Below are 17,263 nucleotides of genomic sequence, written 5' to 3'. Positions count from 1 at the left end.
ATCCCTTCCCCAGCCAGAGCCGGCTTTCACCGGCAGCACTGGACGCAACAGGATCCCAGCTAAGCCTTCCCTCTCTGTTGCAGGCTCTTTGGTACCGGTGCCAAACCACAGGACCCGACAGACCTTCTCCCTACCAAGCTCTGTCCTTTCCTCTCCCTGCTCCTGGCAGCCCACCAGCACATGCCCTGCAACCCTCAGGCCCTCCACTGGTCCCCATTACAAACCAGGTCACCATCACCCTGACGTCCGAGCAGGTCCACCAAGAACAGGACTCATTTCTAATGCATTAGCTGACACCAGAAGGATGAACCAGGCTTTGAAAGCAGTGTAAGTACCACGGGAGTGCAGTACTGTCAACTTCCTTCAAGGGGACAGCCCTGTTGTTAGCTCTGGATTAGTCACCAGCTACGAACGTCTCGCAGTGGGTGAAGTCTGTGTTCACACCATGCCCATATCGAAGGGGCCAGGGCCACCTGACTGACTGCTCACAGCAAGCCCCTGTCACCACCAGGCATCTCCAGCAGTTCCTGGGGGCAGATGCTCAGCAGCTGGAGGAGATGATGCCTTTCAGCTTGTCTCAGCTCCTTACTGCAGTGCTTGCAGGGGAGGGGGGCAATGCTAAGCCTCATCCACACCAAATAGCAAAGTATTTACAGTCCCTCACTCTTCTCCTGCCAGGCCAATTTCCAGTTCTTCTCTCCAAAGCCTTATAGCAAAGCTTATAATCTGTTACCTATATGCAGCTCCAGCCTGCAGGATCCCAGGGAACAGAATTATTGCTGGTGCACATCATTCCCCATCCCCAAAACCTGCCTTACAAGAGGGAAGAGAAGAAAAGAGTAGATTCCAGGTGGTACCCAAGCACCCAGCCAGGGCTTTCTCCGAGTTGGAGGTGACCAGCATGTCCCTATAGAAAAGAAGGGTGACTTGTTCCTTCCTTTTCCTCAGTTGCCTTCCAGAGTAAAGAAGGTCAGAAAAACTCCAGAAAGCAGAGGGCAGGAAAGGAGATGGAGGACAACCTGTCCCTAAGCTCCTGACCTTTCTGTTCCTTTGGGAAGAGTTGGACAAGCATTTTCTTAGAATCATTTAGGCTGGAAAATAACGTTCAGATCATTGAGTCCAACCATTTTCCAGCTACAAAATCTTGCACAAACTCAGACTGAAGATGGGAGGGAGAAGCTCAGGAATCACCTGGAAGCACAGGGAAGCCTTCCCCACACACCCAGCATGGGTGAGAGCTTCCCCATGCCCAGCTCCCAGTGTGTCCCAGTACGTTGGCAGGTCCATTCCCAGAGGGAAGCTGAAAGATTCAACCCCATGTGAAGTGATGGGGAGATGGGGGCTGTTCGCAGCACGGATGAACTCTGCTCAGCTCTGACGAGCTCAGTTCTCCCTATGAGCATCATTAAGAGTCTGATTTATGAACCCAAGAGCAGTAGCACATTTCCAGGTCATACATGTGAAGCTACTAGAGATGTCAGTTCTAAGCCCTCAAAACCCATGGGAGCAGTGTGGTGAGCAGGGTTTCACAGTGCTAGTCTGGTGGAAATGCTTATTTCACCCCTGAAAGACACAGGAGGTGCCCAAAACCACTGGCAAAGCCAGGTTCAGCTCCTTGCTGATAAACATCCATGGTCATTGCCATCCCACTCCCTGCCTCAGTTTCCTTCCCCTTTCCAAAGCATAAACCCAACTCAAATCACAGAACAACAAACCCTGTAGAGCTGCAAACTTGTAGCACCCCAGACAAGCGTTAACCCTGATCTCAACACCAGTCCACACTGACAACGCCTGTGTGAAGGGTTCCATCAGTGCAGGGAAGAGCAGCAGAAGAGGTTCCCCTATGGCAGTGATGAAAGCATTTGCTTAACATACAAGCAATACGAAAAGCAATAACAAGAAGCTTTTAGAGCGGCCAGATAACATTTCAAGCAACAAACTCCAGCACATATGTTAATTGGCTGATTTGATTTAGGAAGCAAAGCGGAGGAGAAATCAATCTTAGGAGCTTAACACAATCTCTTAACTCTCCCAGCCAGGGGCTGCAAGTGATGCTGAGTTAGGATGTACCCAAGAGCAGCCCTCTGCGTGGGCACTTGGGTTGCCCTTGCCCTCACAAATCGATTTTGAGCCTTGTCTTTGCTGTGGTAATGGCTTATATTTCTATGTGCCAACTTTAAATGGACACCATTGTCCTATTTAATTAGTTTTGGTGGGATTTATAGTGCTCAAGGAAGAACCCCAGGGCTGATGGATTTATGCCTGTTTAACTTTTACGACCCATGGAGCACCAGTGGATCTGATGAGGAAGGATGGGATGCAACATATGCACATTTACTGTAAACCTGTGTGTTTGTGCAGCCGAAAATGGAGCATTAAAGTGATTCAGTGGCAGCCAGCTTGCCCATGCCAGCAGTTCTGTGCTCAGCTCCCGCTCAGCTCAGACCGACGCCACGATGTATCTGTGTACGTGGCCTTTTAATCCTGACATTATATAGACAATGCTCCCCCAGCTATCTCTAATTATCCACCTCCCACCAAGCTGGCCAAAATCCTCCCAGGAAGGAGCAAGCCCTTTTTCCTTCACAGCCAAACCACGCACTCCGCTTCTGCCTTCCCATCCCCAGTGCACCATGCTGGGAAGTGGCTGTTTCCCCCTGGACACAGTGGTCTGTTCGTCCCCAATAAACCTGATTTACACCTAGGAGTGAATTAAAGAAGAGGTACTTTGCCATCTGTGCAACATCCTGGTGCTAGTGTTCAGTGTCCAGCGATGCTGCATCGCTGCTGGACCACTTCATACAGCCACGGGAAGCAGCGGGCTCGAGAAGGATGCTGCCAAAGGATGAATGGTTGAGGTCTCAGTCCTGGAAACCCCCTCACCTCCCTCACATCAGAAAGGCACAGATGTTTGCATTGAAAACACATCTATAACTGGTAAAAGAACAGTTAATAATGTAACCGCTTGCATTCCAGTGTAAATAAATCCATGCCCATTCCCTGAGAGGGTTCATTTGCCTCTAATCATGGGGTTGCTTTCTGGAAAGCCAAACAATCCATGGTTGCTCATGGCCACATCTTTGGGCTGGAGCTGCCCTAAAGCCCCACAACATACACATTGATCCAGCTCCTTACTCTTCCTTTTATATTCATCCCAACTGTCTCACTCCAGGGAATTAACAGCCAGGAAAGCCTGGTCCTGTTGGCAGGAGCAGCCACTGGCACACCTTGTGAACAGTTGGATCATTCTAGGTCCCTTCCAGCTGAAATGCTCTGTTCTCTATTCAGACCAGCATCCTGCACACTCCTTACCATGGAGCACCAACGCTAGAGGACGCAGAACTGCACCAAAACTTTGCTGTGATTTAATGAAGTCCCTCATCCCTCTTCCCTTCAGCCCATCCGATACAAACCGTGCCTCTCCAAGCAGACCTCGGGCAATCACTATAATGTTGCCAAGACAACTGTGTTGACAAAATTCCTTTTTTTTTTCCCCCAGATGACAGAAACAAGGCTTTGTTTTAATTTGGAGTTCAAGGCTGAGCAGATTTCAGTCACACGCCTGCCATTTCTCTTCTACTGTTTCTTGGCGCCTGTGGTGTGTGGCTGAAACAGAGTTTAGATAAATCCGTCAGTTCAGCCGCTTACCCCATCTGAAACTGATGTTCTTATTAGGGCTCAGCCCATCTGTAAAACAAATTTCACCACCATCAATTTGCCAAGAGGACTGGAATTACACCAGCGACTCCAGTTTGACAAATGGGACCCGTGTTAACACCGCACCACTTTGTCCTAAATGACAAACAGGTAGATAGGAAATAAATGAGAAAGTGCCACTTGATGGATGGTCTCAGAATCCAATCGCAGCACGAGAGGGGGGTTGTGGCTCCATTTAGGGAAGAACAAGGAAAAGGGAATTCAGAAATCACAGCAGGTTGGCTGGAGCTGCAATAGCTCCGGAGCCGCCAGCCGGCATCAATAGAGTCAGCGACAGAGCTCGCAGCTCAGTCAGTCCAGGAATTGAGCTCCCAGCTCGTCTCAGCAGCTCACATTCTCGTCCCCTCCTTTACTGCTGACTCCCCAAAATCCTTCCAGAATAGCATCAAATTTGCCTCCTCTATCAAGCCAGTGGGAGATGCAGCCCAATTAGGACAGTAAATAGCAATAAACCTGATTGTCACCAACTTCTTCTGATAGAGTGATTCATGTCACTATTTAAAACCCCAGGAAAACATCGGGCTCCTTACGGCACAAGCCTGGGTTCCTCAGTCTGGAGGCATGAGCCAGCAGCTCCCTGTGAAAGCCTCCCAGTGAGAAAGGCGATGGGATTCTCTCTGTCCCCCTTCTTCAACACCAAATGGGGCAGGAGGACTCGAAGTGCGATTCCCTGCTGATGAATTGGGTCCATGGAGGCAGAGCAGAGCTCGCGCCCTCCATGCACCCTCATCCTCAGTGACTGTGCAAGACAGAAAGGAAGACAATTTGTTCCTGAGTTTCTGTCTGCACTTTTCTTAGGGTTTTGCATTAGCACTTGTTGCCATAGTACCACCAGCAGCAGCAAAGGTCTCGGGATGCCTCCTGGGACCCATTTCATGTCCTAGGAAGGGCTCTGGCTCTGATTCAGGCAGGACTGGGGGTGATGGGGAGGTGGAATTTTCTGTTTCCTTTCTAACTCTTTCCTTGAAAATTAAATTGTGCTGAGGCGCTGGCACAGGGTGCCCAGAGAAGCTGTGGCTGCCCCATCCCTGGCAGTGTTCAAGGCCAGGTTGGACACAGGGGCTTGGAGCAAGCTGCTCTAGTGGAAGGGGTCCCTGCCTGTGGCAAGGGCTGGAGCTGGATGGGCTTTAAGGTCCTTTCCAACCCAAACCAGTCTGGGGTTCTATGAGTGCATGAGAGAGAGGAACCCTTCTCCCATGGGACAATCCTGTGCTGGTGATGCTGCCTTTGCCTGCAGCAGCCCCAGCCCCTCTTGGAAAGAGAGGTTTTGCCCATGCCAAAGGAGATGATTTTGGCTTCCTACGATGCTGCTCCTCAATAATGGTATTACGGGGAGAGGCAGCAGTGGGGCAGGCCATCACACCAGGACCACAGTCCCCCTGCACTCCAGTGGGACTGGAGTCACTCACCACAACATGCCATTGGTATTTCCAAGGATGCATTCATTTTGAAGGATGGGTCCTGCTCTCAAAAGACTACTGAGCTTCCATGACTATCAAGGCAAAGAAGAACTGCATCTTTTCAGCATGTCTGAAAACATGGACTTGAGACTCTGCAAAAAAAGGATTAGGACGAGCCTGTCCTTGAAGAGCATTGCAAGATCTCGTCAAGCATAAGGAGTTGCCTTAGCATAAATACTCCGGTTTTGTATATACACACACAGAGTACTTGCAGGCTTCCACACTCTGCATATAGCACCAACATACTGCTAACATATGGGCTTTCCAGACTGTGTGTTTCTCATGCTCACAGCCAGATCCCAAGCACTCGCTTGGCATCACATCGGCACTTCATTCCGCTTGCTTTACAGCTGCCGTGGAGGGTGGCAACGCATTGGGTCAGGTATCACACACAGCCCGTCGCAATCCACTTGGAATGAACATGTTACATCTGGCTTCAGCCAGAAAGGGGCTGACAGATCCTTCCCTCTTCAGGACACAATACAGTTATTTTTGGCTACGCACAAGAGATCAGATCTCGTATATAGATCTGATTTAATGCACACGATACAATCAGAACAGCGTGAGTACAGCAAAGGCATTTTAGCTTCATTTGGAGCCTCCTTTCAAAACCGGTCCCCTCCTGTCAGGATTGTATTTCTTTAGTAAAAATTGATGGTATCAACAAGTATCAAACAATATTCTCATTACTCAGGAGAGGTAGATGCTAATCTATGCGAGCCGAGCTCATGTGACTTATCAGTTACTATATATAGTTGTTTTCAGGCACTGATTTAGGCAATCTGGCAGATTTCCTAAGCCTTTGTACAGATACTCTACTGAAATGGAAAAGACAAAATACACGAGCAAAGCAGGGGGTGGAAAGAAAAAGCTGAGCGGGGTAAAACGTGCCCGGGGGAGGACCAACCCCTCCCCATCAGTAGGCACACAACGTTAACTGCAAGTGAGGATTGAGCCCAAACCCCTCTGCCTAAGATGGCCTCTCTGGTACTCGCTCATGATCATTGCACTGGCAGAGGGAATAAGCAGGATTCAAAGGGCACAAGGACTTGTCACTCTCCTTTGCTCATGAGGGAATGTAGCGCTTCTCCCAGTGCAGGTGTCTGATCAGAGGAAGAGCCCCTCAGACCCCAGGTCTGCATAAGAGGAGACTTTGTGCTGGGAGTTTGTTTGCAAACACATGCACGCGTTAAAACGGGAGAGTATGTAACGGTGTGTGTAGCATCCTTAAGGAAATATTCTGGGTATTACAAGCAAGAAAGAAACAGAGGGAGGAAGAAATCGCTGATGCAAACCCAAATTCTTTACGATAGGACATCCTCACTAAGACCTTTAACAGAAAAGACATAGCCAACCAAGACGTGCAGGTAGAAATCCTGGGGAGATCCTACTGTGAACAGCCCCCCTGCCCCAAAAGCTTCCTACAGCTTTTGTGTGATGATCCCTATAGATCCCTGCCTGAGCCATCAGCATTTAGGGATGCAGAAAAGGAAGACGAGCTGGCATTTAAAGCAGTCGAGCCCCCAGCCACTGCAACTGCCCCCCGCAATCTCCCACGTCTCCCGCTCCAGACAGCCTGTGCTCCCACGGGAAGGAAGGAGACACTTCCCCTCCATTGCGGTGGGAGGCGGATCAGCTCCTCGGGGACTCGGCGAGATCATTGTCAAGTTGCTGCCAGAATTTCCTCCTGACAGTCATAACTTGAAAGCATTGGAAGAAAATGTCTGCACCTGGGCTGCGGAGCCGAGGCAGGGAAAGGCTCTGTGGGGCTGGAGCTGGATGGGGCGATGCATGCCCACCCCAGCACCAGATGCTCCAGATGTGCCTCTACAGAGGTCTCTTTTTCTGCTGCTTTGACAGTAAAAACCAGAAGCATTCTACTGTCTACCACAAACTAAGCCAAGAGGGAGCCCACAGGCAGGGCAAGCACGGCTCAATCCCCTTGCTCCTGCGACAACTCCCTTCTGCATTTAAAGCGCATTCAGAGGGGACTATCGAGGTCCCGGCTGGGGAGGGGGAAGGGGCAAGAACCGGCATGACCCCCTCCGGAGGACTGGAGGCGGTGCTGAGCGGGGCATCCCAGGGCTGCACTCGGGGGGCTGGAGCCGTATTAGGGTGCCTCTTCCCTAATGGGATGGATGCGGACCCTGCTCCCACCCCAGCGCCCCGGGGACACTCCGGGTCATCCCCAACCCAGCGCCGGGCTGGTGGTGGCACCTCCTGCAGCACGGAGCCCCTCCTGATGGTGCCCGCGCTGTCGCGGGGGGGGGGGGATATGTCGCGATTCCTGTCGGGCAGCGATCAGCACCCGGGACAGCTCCGGCACGGGCCCTCCGCGGGAGGGGATGGGGGGGAACAGTCCTGACCCCCTCCCCATCACGGGAAACTGCCTCTGTCAACTTCCCCCTCCCATCTCTGCACCCGGGTCCTCGTCTCCGCCGGTCCCGGTCCCTTCCTTCCCCTGCAAACTGCCCCGTTCCCCGTCCCGTGTGTGCCGGGTCCTCCCCGGTGAACCGCTCCCCCATTCCAGCCGCCCGCCTCGCCCCATCCCAACTTGCTGCAAAGAGTTACGGGGGAGGGAAATACCCAGCAGCTTCGTTCCGTTCCTGCAGCCCCCCCCCAGCCCGAAGGACAAGCGGATGGAGGGGGGGGGGGAGCCGAGCACGGAGTTTGCAGCGGAGCCCCGGGGGTGCGGAGGGCGGCGGGGGGGACACAGAAACACCCGAGCCCCACTCGCTGGACCAGCAAAGCGGCTTTAGCCGGGCAGACCCCACCCATGCCCCCCGCTCCCATCCGCGGCGCTGGGCCCCCGGGGCACCCCGGCTGCCCTCACCGAACCCCGGGCTCCTGCAGCCGGAGGCAGCTCCCGGCTGCCCGCACCGGCGGGGCTGAGCACCCGCGGCTGCCATCCCGTGCCCGTCCCCAGCCAAGGGCACGGCGGCGCGGCGCGGCCCCGGGGGCACCGGGGAGCGCTTCCGACGGGCGCCCGAAGGAGCGCACGGTCCCGCGGGGCTCCGCGCATCCCCCCGCAAAGTTTCCCGGAGAAGCGGCCCCGGTGCGGGGCTGGGGGCAGCCCGCCCGCCCTCCCCACCTACCGTGCGGCGGAGAGGAGCCGGCCCCGTCCCCGGCCCTGTCCCCGGCCCCGCCCGGTGCATCCCTCCCGGCGGCTCCGGGCGCAGCGGGCGGACGGACGGAGCCCGGCGCGGCGCTGGGCTCGGCTGGGAGGGAGCCAGTCCTTGCTGCGCCCCTTTATCCCAGCATCACCGAAACGAATCCGCTTTGACGTCCAACCCGGGTTTTTATGGGTGTGGAGCGAGCCGGTGCAGCCCTCATTAGGAGACACTCTGCTCTCCAAATCATACATCTTTTATATAACCTCATTTCCAGCGTGGCTTTTCTTCCCCCTCCCTCCCCTTACCGGGGAGCATCGCTCTCCCCCTCCCCAATTCCACACCCCCCCCCCCCAGTTAAACAGCCGAGAGACAACCCCCGGCCCCCACTTGTTGCCGGGAAGCTCCGCGCCGCAGCCCGCCCCGGACCCGGGCTCTGCCTGCCCCTGCCCAGCCCCGCTGCACCAGCAACCGCCTCAGGGCCCATGGAAGGCTGCATTCACACCCCCCTTCTTGCTCCCGGCCGGGCTGTGCGCTGATGGCTGCAGGAAAGCCCCCTCTTTCCCTTGCTGCCAGGTCTGCCCCTGCCCTCTCTGCACCCAGGGCAGATGGCACCAACCCCGCTGTGATGCCCTGAGCACCAAAGCTGCCTGTACCTCTGCTGGCAGAACCGAGCCTGGGCTGCACGCAGGTTAGGGAGCAAAGGGGCTCCTCCTCACCCCATCACCCCATTTCTGACTCTCTATCTGCCCCTGATAAGGCCCAGTGCAAGCCCAAGGCTTGACATCAGTCTCCAGGATTTACAATTGTGCTCATTCCCATGGCAACAACAAACACACAATTATAGATATATAGTATTATATAAACCCAAGTGGGCTCTTGGGCAGGGATACGAGGTTCACCTGCTGCAGCCTCCTCCCAGGGCCAGAAGGCAGCTCTCACCGGAGCAGGGAGAGGTGGCTGCAGCCTGCTGAAGGTACATGGCCCGTGGATGCCCGGCAGCTCGGGCTCCCTGCCCCATGGCTGCTCTGAGGCAGGCAAATGAAGCACAGCAGGAGATTCAATTACAAAACTTCCCACAGGGAAGAGGAAAAGGAGCAGCCCTGTTCCCTCCCGGCACACTGGGAGTTTCGCAGAGGTGGTGAAGGGGAGAGGATAGGCAAATGTGGTAGCAGAACTGGAGCTGCTTTCCCCCTGCTCCCCCCTCCTCACTCGCCTCATACATCACGCTGTAGCACACTGTCTGGGGCTAATGAAAACATAATTAGGGCTATTTAGATGCAAGAGGACTAATCTAATAGTAAGCTAACCAACGACAGCTGCTCTGATGCTCTGGGCAGGGAAACCTGCCCTGTGGAGGGCTGTGTAGGTGCACACCAGCACTGCATGACCCTGTCCCAGGCTGAAAATTCTCAGCTGAAGACAAACACAAACCCTTCCCCTCTTTCAGTGCTCCCAAATTCGAGCCTGGCCTTAGCACTGCAGGGAGGTGTTCAAAGAGACTGCACTGCCAGAGGCACCCCAAAACACAGCACGAGCTGCGGCCTCCAGCACCTCGCTGCTCTTGTGCCCTCCTGCCTGTGAGGCAGAACTGCAGGAGACAAAGCCATGCTGGGGAAGCAAACCTGAAGGAACTTAACAGGACGATGCTCATTCCACTGTCAGCTGGAGCATTGCTGGAGAAGGTAAATCTGGGCAAGGCAGGAGCTAAGGGGCAGGATGAGAAGGATGCTGCCGGCCTGTGCATGTCCCATTCGTCCCCCTAAGCCAGGAGCAGCCCCAAGGTAGACTTTCCCTCCAGCTGGTGGCCATGAGTCAGCCCAGAGAGGGAGGCTTGGAGGTTCATAAGCAACTAATGAGGCAGATGTTGGGCTGTGAATGGAGAAGGTGGAGCGAGACCCTCTCCAGCCCATCTGCACCCAGCGAGCCCATTCCCACACAGCTCTTGATGTGACAGCAAATGTTTGCACCTTCCTTCCTCCAGCCAAGAGCATTTGTGAGAAGGATTTCTCCACAGGAAACGTGTTCCTATCATCCTGCCTCATCCTTCACGGGTAGATGAGAACCCCAAAGAGACCCCAGCTCTGGAGAACCCCCCCCCATCCACAGAAGTTGCTTCCCCCCTTCTCACAGCTCTGAGCAAATGCAGGCAGTGCCACCATGGAAGTTATCCCCCAAACCTGCTTGGGATCGGGAATAGCCTTTTCCCTGCCCCTCACACAGCTGCATCCCAGTTCCCCCTCTCTGAAATCAGCTCAGCTCTGCTTGCCTCTGGCCATATGCTGCCAGTGGTTAGAGAAGCCAAATATAAACCCAGCAGCTAATGCTCTCCCAAGTTTCCTTTCCCTCCCCCTTCCCAGATCTGAGCTCTTTTCCCTCTCCTGCTGCCCTTCATCCTCACCCACCTCTCTTTTGGGAGCCGGGAACACAATGGGAATGTGGCTGCTCGGGATGCTCAGCTCTAAGATCCTTAGGAAAGCGTGGCCTCGGCACAGCTCACACACAATATCCCCGGCAGCCACAGCTCTGGAGTTACTCAGCTGCTATTTCTATGCAACTCGAAACGTGTTGGAGGGATTACTGCCCTGGGAATAAAGAAACGGCTAAATATATTTATACTAAAGCTTAAGGAGCGATGTAACTGCACACACACACACACGTACACCAGCTGATGGGGGGTCTGGCACGGAGACTGCGGTGATTTGGGACAAATCCCAGGATTGTCTGTCTGTGCTCCAGTTTAGAGCGGGCGCCTATGCGGGTGCTCGCCTAGAGGTGGCAGTGAGCCTTCGCTCTTGTCCTCTCCAGGACCAGAGCAGAGCAGCGCAGGGGGGGCCTGGGAAGTCCCCAGCAGAGCTCTGCACTCTCTGCTGGCTCGGCCGCTGTGGGCATTAACACAGGTTCCTGTGCCCAGGCAGGACCTGCAAGGAGGAGTCCCGCTGCCTCCTTCCCCTTCCTCTCCACCCGTGCCGTGCCCACGCCACTGCCCCGGCGGGATTCCTTGGCATCGTTCCCTCTGCACGGTGCATGGGGCGGGGAAAATGGGGGTTTGAGGCAAACCAGACTGCGTTTAAAGCCTGCAGGACATGGCCGAGGGAGCTCACATCCCTGCGCCAGCTCCCGGCTGTGTTTTGGGGGTGAAATTCCTTGCGTCCCATTCTCAGGAGCTCTAACAAGCCCCGAGCTACCAAACTGAGCCACGGCGGCACGAACATCAGCTTTCCCCCGAAAGCACCCTCCCTTCCAACCGGACACCTGTAAATCCCACCAAAACCCAGCTGTATCCATTAAACCTCCCTGCGCTGGGGGTTAGGGTTGGGAACGTGCTGCTGGAAGGATTCTTTCGGAGCGCATCACACCGCCTCCAAGGGTATAAAGTAGGTTATAAAGGGTGATCTCTCTGTCACACGTACTTGCGGGCACGCATGCACACAGCAAATCTAATAAAAAGATATTAGTCGAAGAGTATTTGGCTTCTGGCATTCAGCTCAGCCAAGCTTCGTACAGACACCACAGAAATGAAATTACGGGAGCACACAAACAAGAAATTCCAGGGGGATGAATTAATGTTTCATCACTATTACACGGCTGAGAAATACCTGCCCGTCTTCCCTGGTGTTTCTTTTAGGTGTACTTCAAAACGCGGACCCCCTACCTTTAACAGCCACCGCAGCACATTTCCCACAACCCAAGCCCTGCCACCTTCCCATCAAAATCAAAAGTGCTTTCATTATCATTTTAAGGACACGTTGGAGGGCTCAAAACCACCCCAAAGTTCAAGGACTTCCTGTAAATCCGGGATCTGATTTAGACAGATTAAAACCCCCCTGCTTGAAGACCTTGCTTCACTGGCTGGAAGGGGTTCCAGTTACTTCTGGGTTATTCAGATGCAAGTGCTGTTTTGAAGCACAAGTGCCTGAGCCATCCACCAGCAGCTGTAAGTTTGGGGGCAGATGCTCGGCAGCGGCAGAGCTACACGACTCCACTGAAATCAGCAGAATCCACATCATTAAAGCCAGCTAAAACCAGCCACTTCGCAGTGGTTTATATCATCCGAGTCCCTATTTCAAGCCCTTTCCTTTCCAGTGGGATCAGGCCCCTGAATGGTGCCTTTTAACCTTTGAATCAATTATTGGGGTAATTCCAAACCAGAAACATCACTTGTGTGTCAACCTGGAGCAGCATATTGAGAGGTTTTCTGTATTTTCTCCCTATTGTGACACGTTTCAGAGGACCGTGGCTTAAACACTTATTCCAAAAGACCCAAATCTCTAATCTTAAATGAAAAGTTATCACCGGAGGACCTTGGTGTGGGTGGTGACAAACACAGGAAAGGGCCCTGCGTCAGCCAGTGCCTTGGGTAAATAGGGACGGGGAGGAGAGCGGAGGGCTTGGAGCAGGCTGACAAGCCTGATAAGCCAAATCTGCAAAGCATTCATTGCAAAAAAGAACACAAAGCAAACCCAAAAGCAGAGAAACAGCTGCTGGTGAGCTCTTAATTTCTAAAAAAGAGCAAGAAGGGCAAAAATAAAAAGCCAAAAATACCCCATTCCCCACCAGCAAAGCCCCTTGCGGGATGGGGAGGGAGGGAGGTGCCAGCATCCCTGGTCCCCTCCACAGACACGTTAAAGTGAAGCAGCATCTTTGCGGTACCCCATGAGGAGGAGCGAGCTGTGCAGCCCCTCTGTCACGTCAGCCCCAGCCTGGATGGAGCAGCAAAGGGAAGGTGACTGTGAAAGGCTGATCCCAGCCCCAGCAAGAGATGTGCAAGCACAGGGGGACACAAAGGTGCTGGTCACCCACCTCCCTGTTAGCATCATCAGGCCATGGCCAAACGGCAACCAAGGATCAATGCCAGCCCAAACATCAGCAGCTCCCCAAAAAAGGATGAGAACAAGAAGGCAAGAGACAGAGCTGTGGATTTTCTCCTTTTCTTCCACAACCCAGACAAAGGAAAGGCGATGCTCAGGATTCCCACCGACTGCAGAGAAGTTTGCAGAAGTATGCCAGGAATTCAGATTTCTCCCTGGGAGGACTTGAATGGGATCCTGAAGCACTGCTGCAGTTTAAAGGTGTTACCCAGCTGCTTCTCGTCGAGCCAAGATGAAGCAAACCCTTCTCCAAACCACGCTGACAAACGCCAGCCCAGCCAGGGGAGCTCAGCAGCCCCATGTGTAGCCCCAGCAGCAGGTTTCAACGTGCCAGGCCCTGAGTTCACATCTTGCTTTTGGTTTAAAAAAGCTATTTACAGTTCCTGGCTCCCAAAACCCAGCTCAGCCCCAGTGATTCACCTACCTCCAAGCTGCAAGGTGCTCCCTGTGGCCAAATCTTGGCTCGTGTGCAGCTCCTCTGGTTCCAGGCTCTGGGAAGCAAGGCTGACCCCACTAATGGGAGGAAATAGGGGCTGAGCAGCTCACTGGGGTTACCTGTGAGAGCTTCCTTAGTGCTGGGGACCTCATCCTCAAACAGCCTTGACGTCAGCTCTAATAACACTGACAGAGACTTTGCCTACGGTTGAAAACATCCTCGATGTTTCCTTGTGAGATCACCAGTGCCTCATGGATTTCAGCCCAAATCCCAGCCCCCTGCTCGGCATCCCGCTCATTCCAGCCACCTGGCACCCATTTTCATGCAACTCACCAAAAACATCCTGTTTTTGAGGTCTCAACCCTCCCATTAAATTTGGTGGAAATTAGCTGGGTTTGTTAGGATGAGGCGGGCGGATAAAGCAGAGCGCAGCTGGGTGAGCCCCGTTTCCTTAGGAAAGAGGTACCAAAGGTACCCCCAAAAAGAGAACACCCCCAAACCTTCTGTTTTGGTGCTGTTGGAGAAGGAAAACTGTGCCTGTGTTTAAGAGCAGGAGGATTTCCACCTCTCGATACCTCCTGCGGGTGATGGTAGCTCCACCAAAGGGTGACATTGCTGCCCATAACCCCAACCCAGCTGCTTTGGGGGGACTAAAATGTGTTTTCCTTGCTCTCAAGCTGGAGTTAACACCCCCCTCCCAGGATGGGCCAGTCCTAGGTAAAGATAGGTTTCCTGGTGGGCACACATAGACCTTCCTAGTCTTGGGATCCTGCCCAGTTTGTCGAGGGAGGAGGTGAAATCCCAGGAAATCCTGGCTCTCCACGACAGGGAAACACTGCAGGGGCCCTGAGTGGTTTTATTTCCAGGCTCCTGCTTTTCCTGCTGCATTTTAACACCCTTTGGAGAGCCCCAATTAAGTTGATTGCTGTGACGTTAACATCTGACCCATGGTTTTGCCTACATCCCGCTATAGCTTTGGGCTTTGCTCGTGGATGTCCTCACCTTTCCACACTGCTTTGAGCAGAGCTGGCTGGTATCAGCTCAGCCCAGGGCTCATGACTGTAGGATTTACTGCTCCACAGCAATCCTGATCCACTTCTGCTCCCAGTCCAGCTCTGGATCTGGGATGATGGGTCCCACCTTGCCCCCAAAGCAGGAGAAGTGAGGTCCCAGCAGGCACTGCCATCACCCTCAGGCTCCTTCAGTGGCCGCTCCAGCACAGGACATGGTCCCTTTGCCATCAGGCCACTGGCAGAAGCACATTGGCAAAGGGAGTTGGGTTGAAGCCGGGGTCCAGAGGGGCTACAGCTCCTCTGGGCTTCATCGGTGTCTCCAGATGTGGCTGTCATCACCGCACACCAGATGTGCTGAATCCCCCTCTCAACCCATCACTAAACACTGGAGAAGAGCCCAGGCAAGAGGATGGAGACCCACAGGCTTTGCCCCTGTGCTGGCCAAGCACCACAGCTGGTGGAACAGGACAGACCCATCTCTGCTGCCCCCATCTCCAGCCCAGCAATGGTACTGCCCTTCCAAGGCCAGGATCTGGGGCTGTGGACCTCAGAAGGTACCAGGAGAGGTGGCATCCAAACAGAGTTTTCTTTTTAGCAGTGTTGTTTTCCTATTGTCATTTGAGGGGTTCTGCAGCAGGAGCAGCTGATGGCCTGGAAACAGGCTCAGAGTTAGGACTGGAGGCACCCATCCACACAGCCTGAGGGAGAGCTTTGAGGCTGAAAACATAGTAAACAGGAAAAGCAGCCCGACAGCTAAAGAGGCCACCTCGGACCTGAGAAGCAGAACCCTGTGAAGCACTGGAAAATAACCATCCTCTTACCAATCCAAGTGGGGAAACTGAGGCACAGAAAGGGCTGGGGTCAGCCAATGTGTTTGCAGCGACCCCAGGACCAAGAGACAGGGCTCAGGGTTTTCACTGCGAGGTTAAAGGACCATCGGGAATCCCTGGAGCAGGGGAAGGCTGGAAAATGCTCCCCCCAAAGCACCAGCCACAGCCAGAGAAACCCAGTTTGGGACTTGGCAACCCAAAAGCTTCTGTTTGCCATTTAGACAGCAATAAATTAGAGTCAGACTTTCAAAAAGAAAGAATAGGAAAGGACCCCAAGCAAGATCAAGATCAAACAAGAAAAGAGCTGCTGCAAAACACCAAGTCACAGCAGGCGGATCTCTCCCTGCATCAAAAGCTCCCAGCCCCAAACTGCTCCCCAGCGGAGACCCCACTGGAGCAAGCAATGGAACAAAGAACCCAGCCCTTCCCCATAAAGACCTCATTTGAGGGTCAAATGAGGCCAATTTGGGATGTTTGGGAACACCTGCCAACAAGCTGATGGAGGAGCAGAAAGGGATGTGGCCTTAGCAGAGGCTGTGAGTGAACCGGGTGGGTTACCAGTGGCCGAGCCTGTGGCCAAGGTGGCATCAGCCTTGTGTGACCCAAATGTCACTCCTGCCACCAGTGCCACCGCTTGGGGCTCAGCAGCCTTGTTGGGGAGCAAGGGGTCACACCAATGCACACCAGAGCCCCTCACCAGGAGCAAGAGTTGCTGTTTGAATCACAAACATGTTGTCTCATGCCCTTGCTGCCCAAGGAGAGCAGCCATCCCCACCAGCTGGCCAACGGTCCAGCGTGAACAGGGGATGGTCTTGGAGCTAACATCAGCCTCAGCTTGGGTTTTCATCTAAAACCCCCACTGTTTGCAAAGCTCATGCAATGGATCAGATCCATCTCTGCCCTGACTTCATCCCACCCAAATCACCAGGAGCACATCTTAATGGGTGTCGCAATGCAGAACAAGCACGGGACCAGCGCCGAGCTGCCCCAGCCCAAAGCATCCTCCCCTGCAGACTGCCTGCAATCACAGCTGGGGAAGAGCAGGAGGCTGCTGGCTTTCCCCTATTGCACTACAAGTCAGAATGCAACACACTTTGGACATTCTTCATGGAATCCAGCTTTCATACAAAGAATCCGCTGTCTCTCTAGGGCACGTTTTCTCCTCGATGGCCCCACAGCCTCTTTCTCTCCCCAGCATCCTGCTGGTACCTAAAGAAGCCTCTCTCGCCTTCTCTGAATCTCGGCGTTCTATCACCGCCTCAAACGTGTTTTTCTTGCTCTCAGGGTCCCATCAACCCCCTGCAGAGGAGGACAGGGCAGCTATCGCCCTGAGTTGCACTCACAGAGCACAGAAGCGAGCTGCAATAACCAGGCACATCCGAGAGCTTTTTGATGCAATGGAGATAGACGGAGCCTGAGACAGGCTTCCCCCTCCCCTTTTACTTTCCCTCTCTTTATTTTTCTCTCCCCTCCTCGACCTTTTATTCCCAGTGGCCAAGAACATTTAGTCTGGCCGGGAAAAGGAAATCTCATTACAGCATTATGGTTCATTTAGCAGGTCCCACTGGAAGCCCTGCAATAACCGCTGCCTTCCTAACAGGATTAGCCAGTGTCTGAACCTCCCAATCTCGCTGCAGTCATCTCCACTCCCAACAGGCTCGAGGACCCCAGAAAACCCCAAGCAGCCACAGGAGCCCAAGATGCCGGTGGACACAGAGAAGGGAAGATTGAGGGGAGCCAAAGATTGAGGCTGGTGGTGTGAACGTGGGTGCTGCTTGCAGAGGCTTGAGCAGACATTGTCCCAGGCTGTGTTAGAGCCCTACAAA

At 53.9% G+C, this 17,263-nt stretch overlaps 1 protein-coding gene across 4 annotated transcripts in view; it reads right to left on the bottom strand.

Moving 5' to 3' along the window:
- The window catches only part of NOS1 (nitric oxide synthase 1), a 77,779-nt gene that overhangs the window by 49,977 nt on the left and 10,539 nt on the right, over window positions 1–17,263 (bottom strand). For 2 of the 4 annotated variants that reach the window (XM_062631124.1, XM_062631129.1), the window contains exon 1: window positions 8,273–8,564. The exons of 1 other annotated variant lie outside the window; for it this stretch is intronic. The gene's annotated coding sequence lies outside the window, so the exon portion shown is untranslated. Of the gene's footprint in view, window positions 1–8,272; window positions 8,565–13,582; window positions 13,769–17,263 lie in introns of those variants that run through there. One more of the 4 variants, XM_062631128.1, reaches the window with a different exon arrangement.

This window comes from Pezoporus occidentalis, unplaced genomic scaffold (assembly GCF_034315485.1).
Source record: "Pezoporus occidentalis ecotype Australia unplaced genomic scaffold, CSIRO_AGI_Poc_V1 ctg37, whole genome shotgun sequence".
NCBI lineage: Eukaryota > Metazoa > Chordata > Aves > Psittaciformes > Psittacidae > Pezoporus > Pezoporus occidentalis.
The sequence above is the reverse complement of the archived record's forward strand: the minus strand, read 5'-3'. Positions and strand labels throughout refer to the sequence as shown.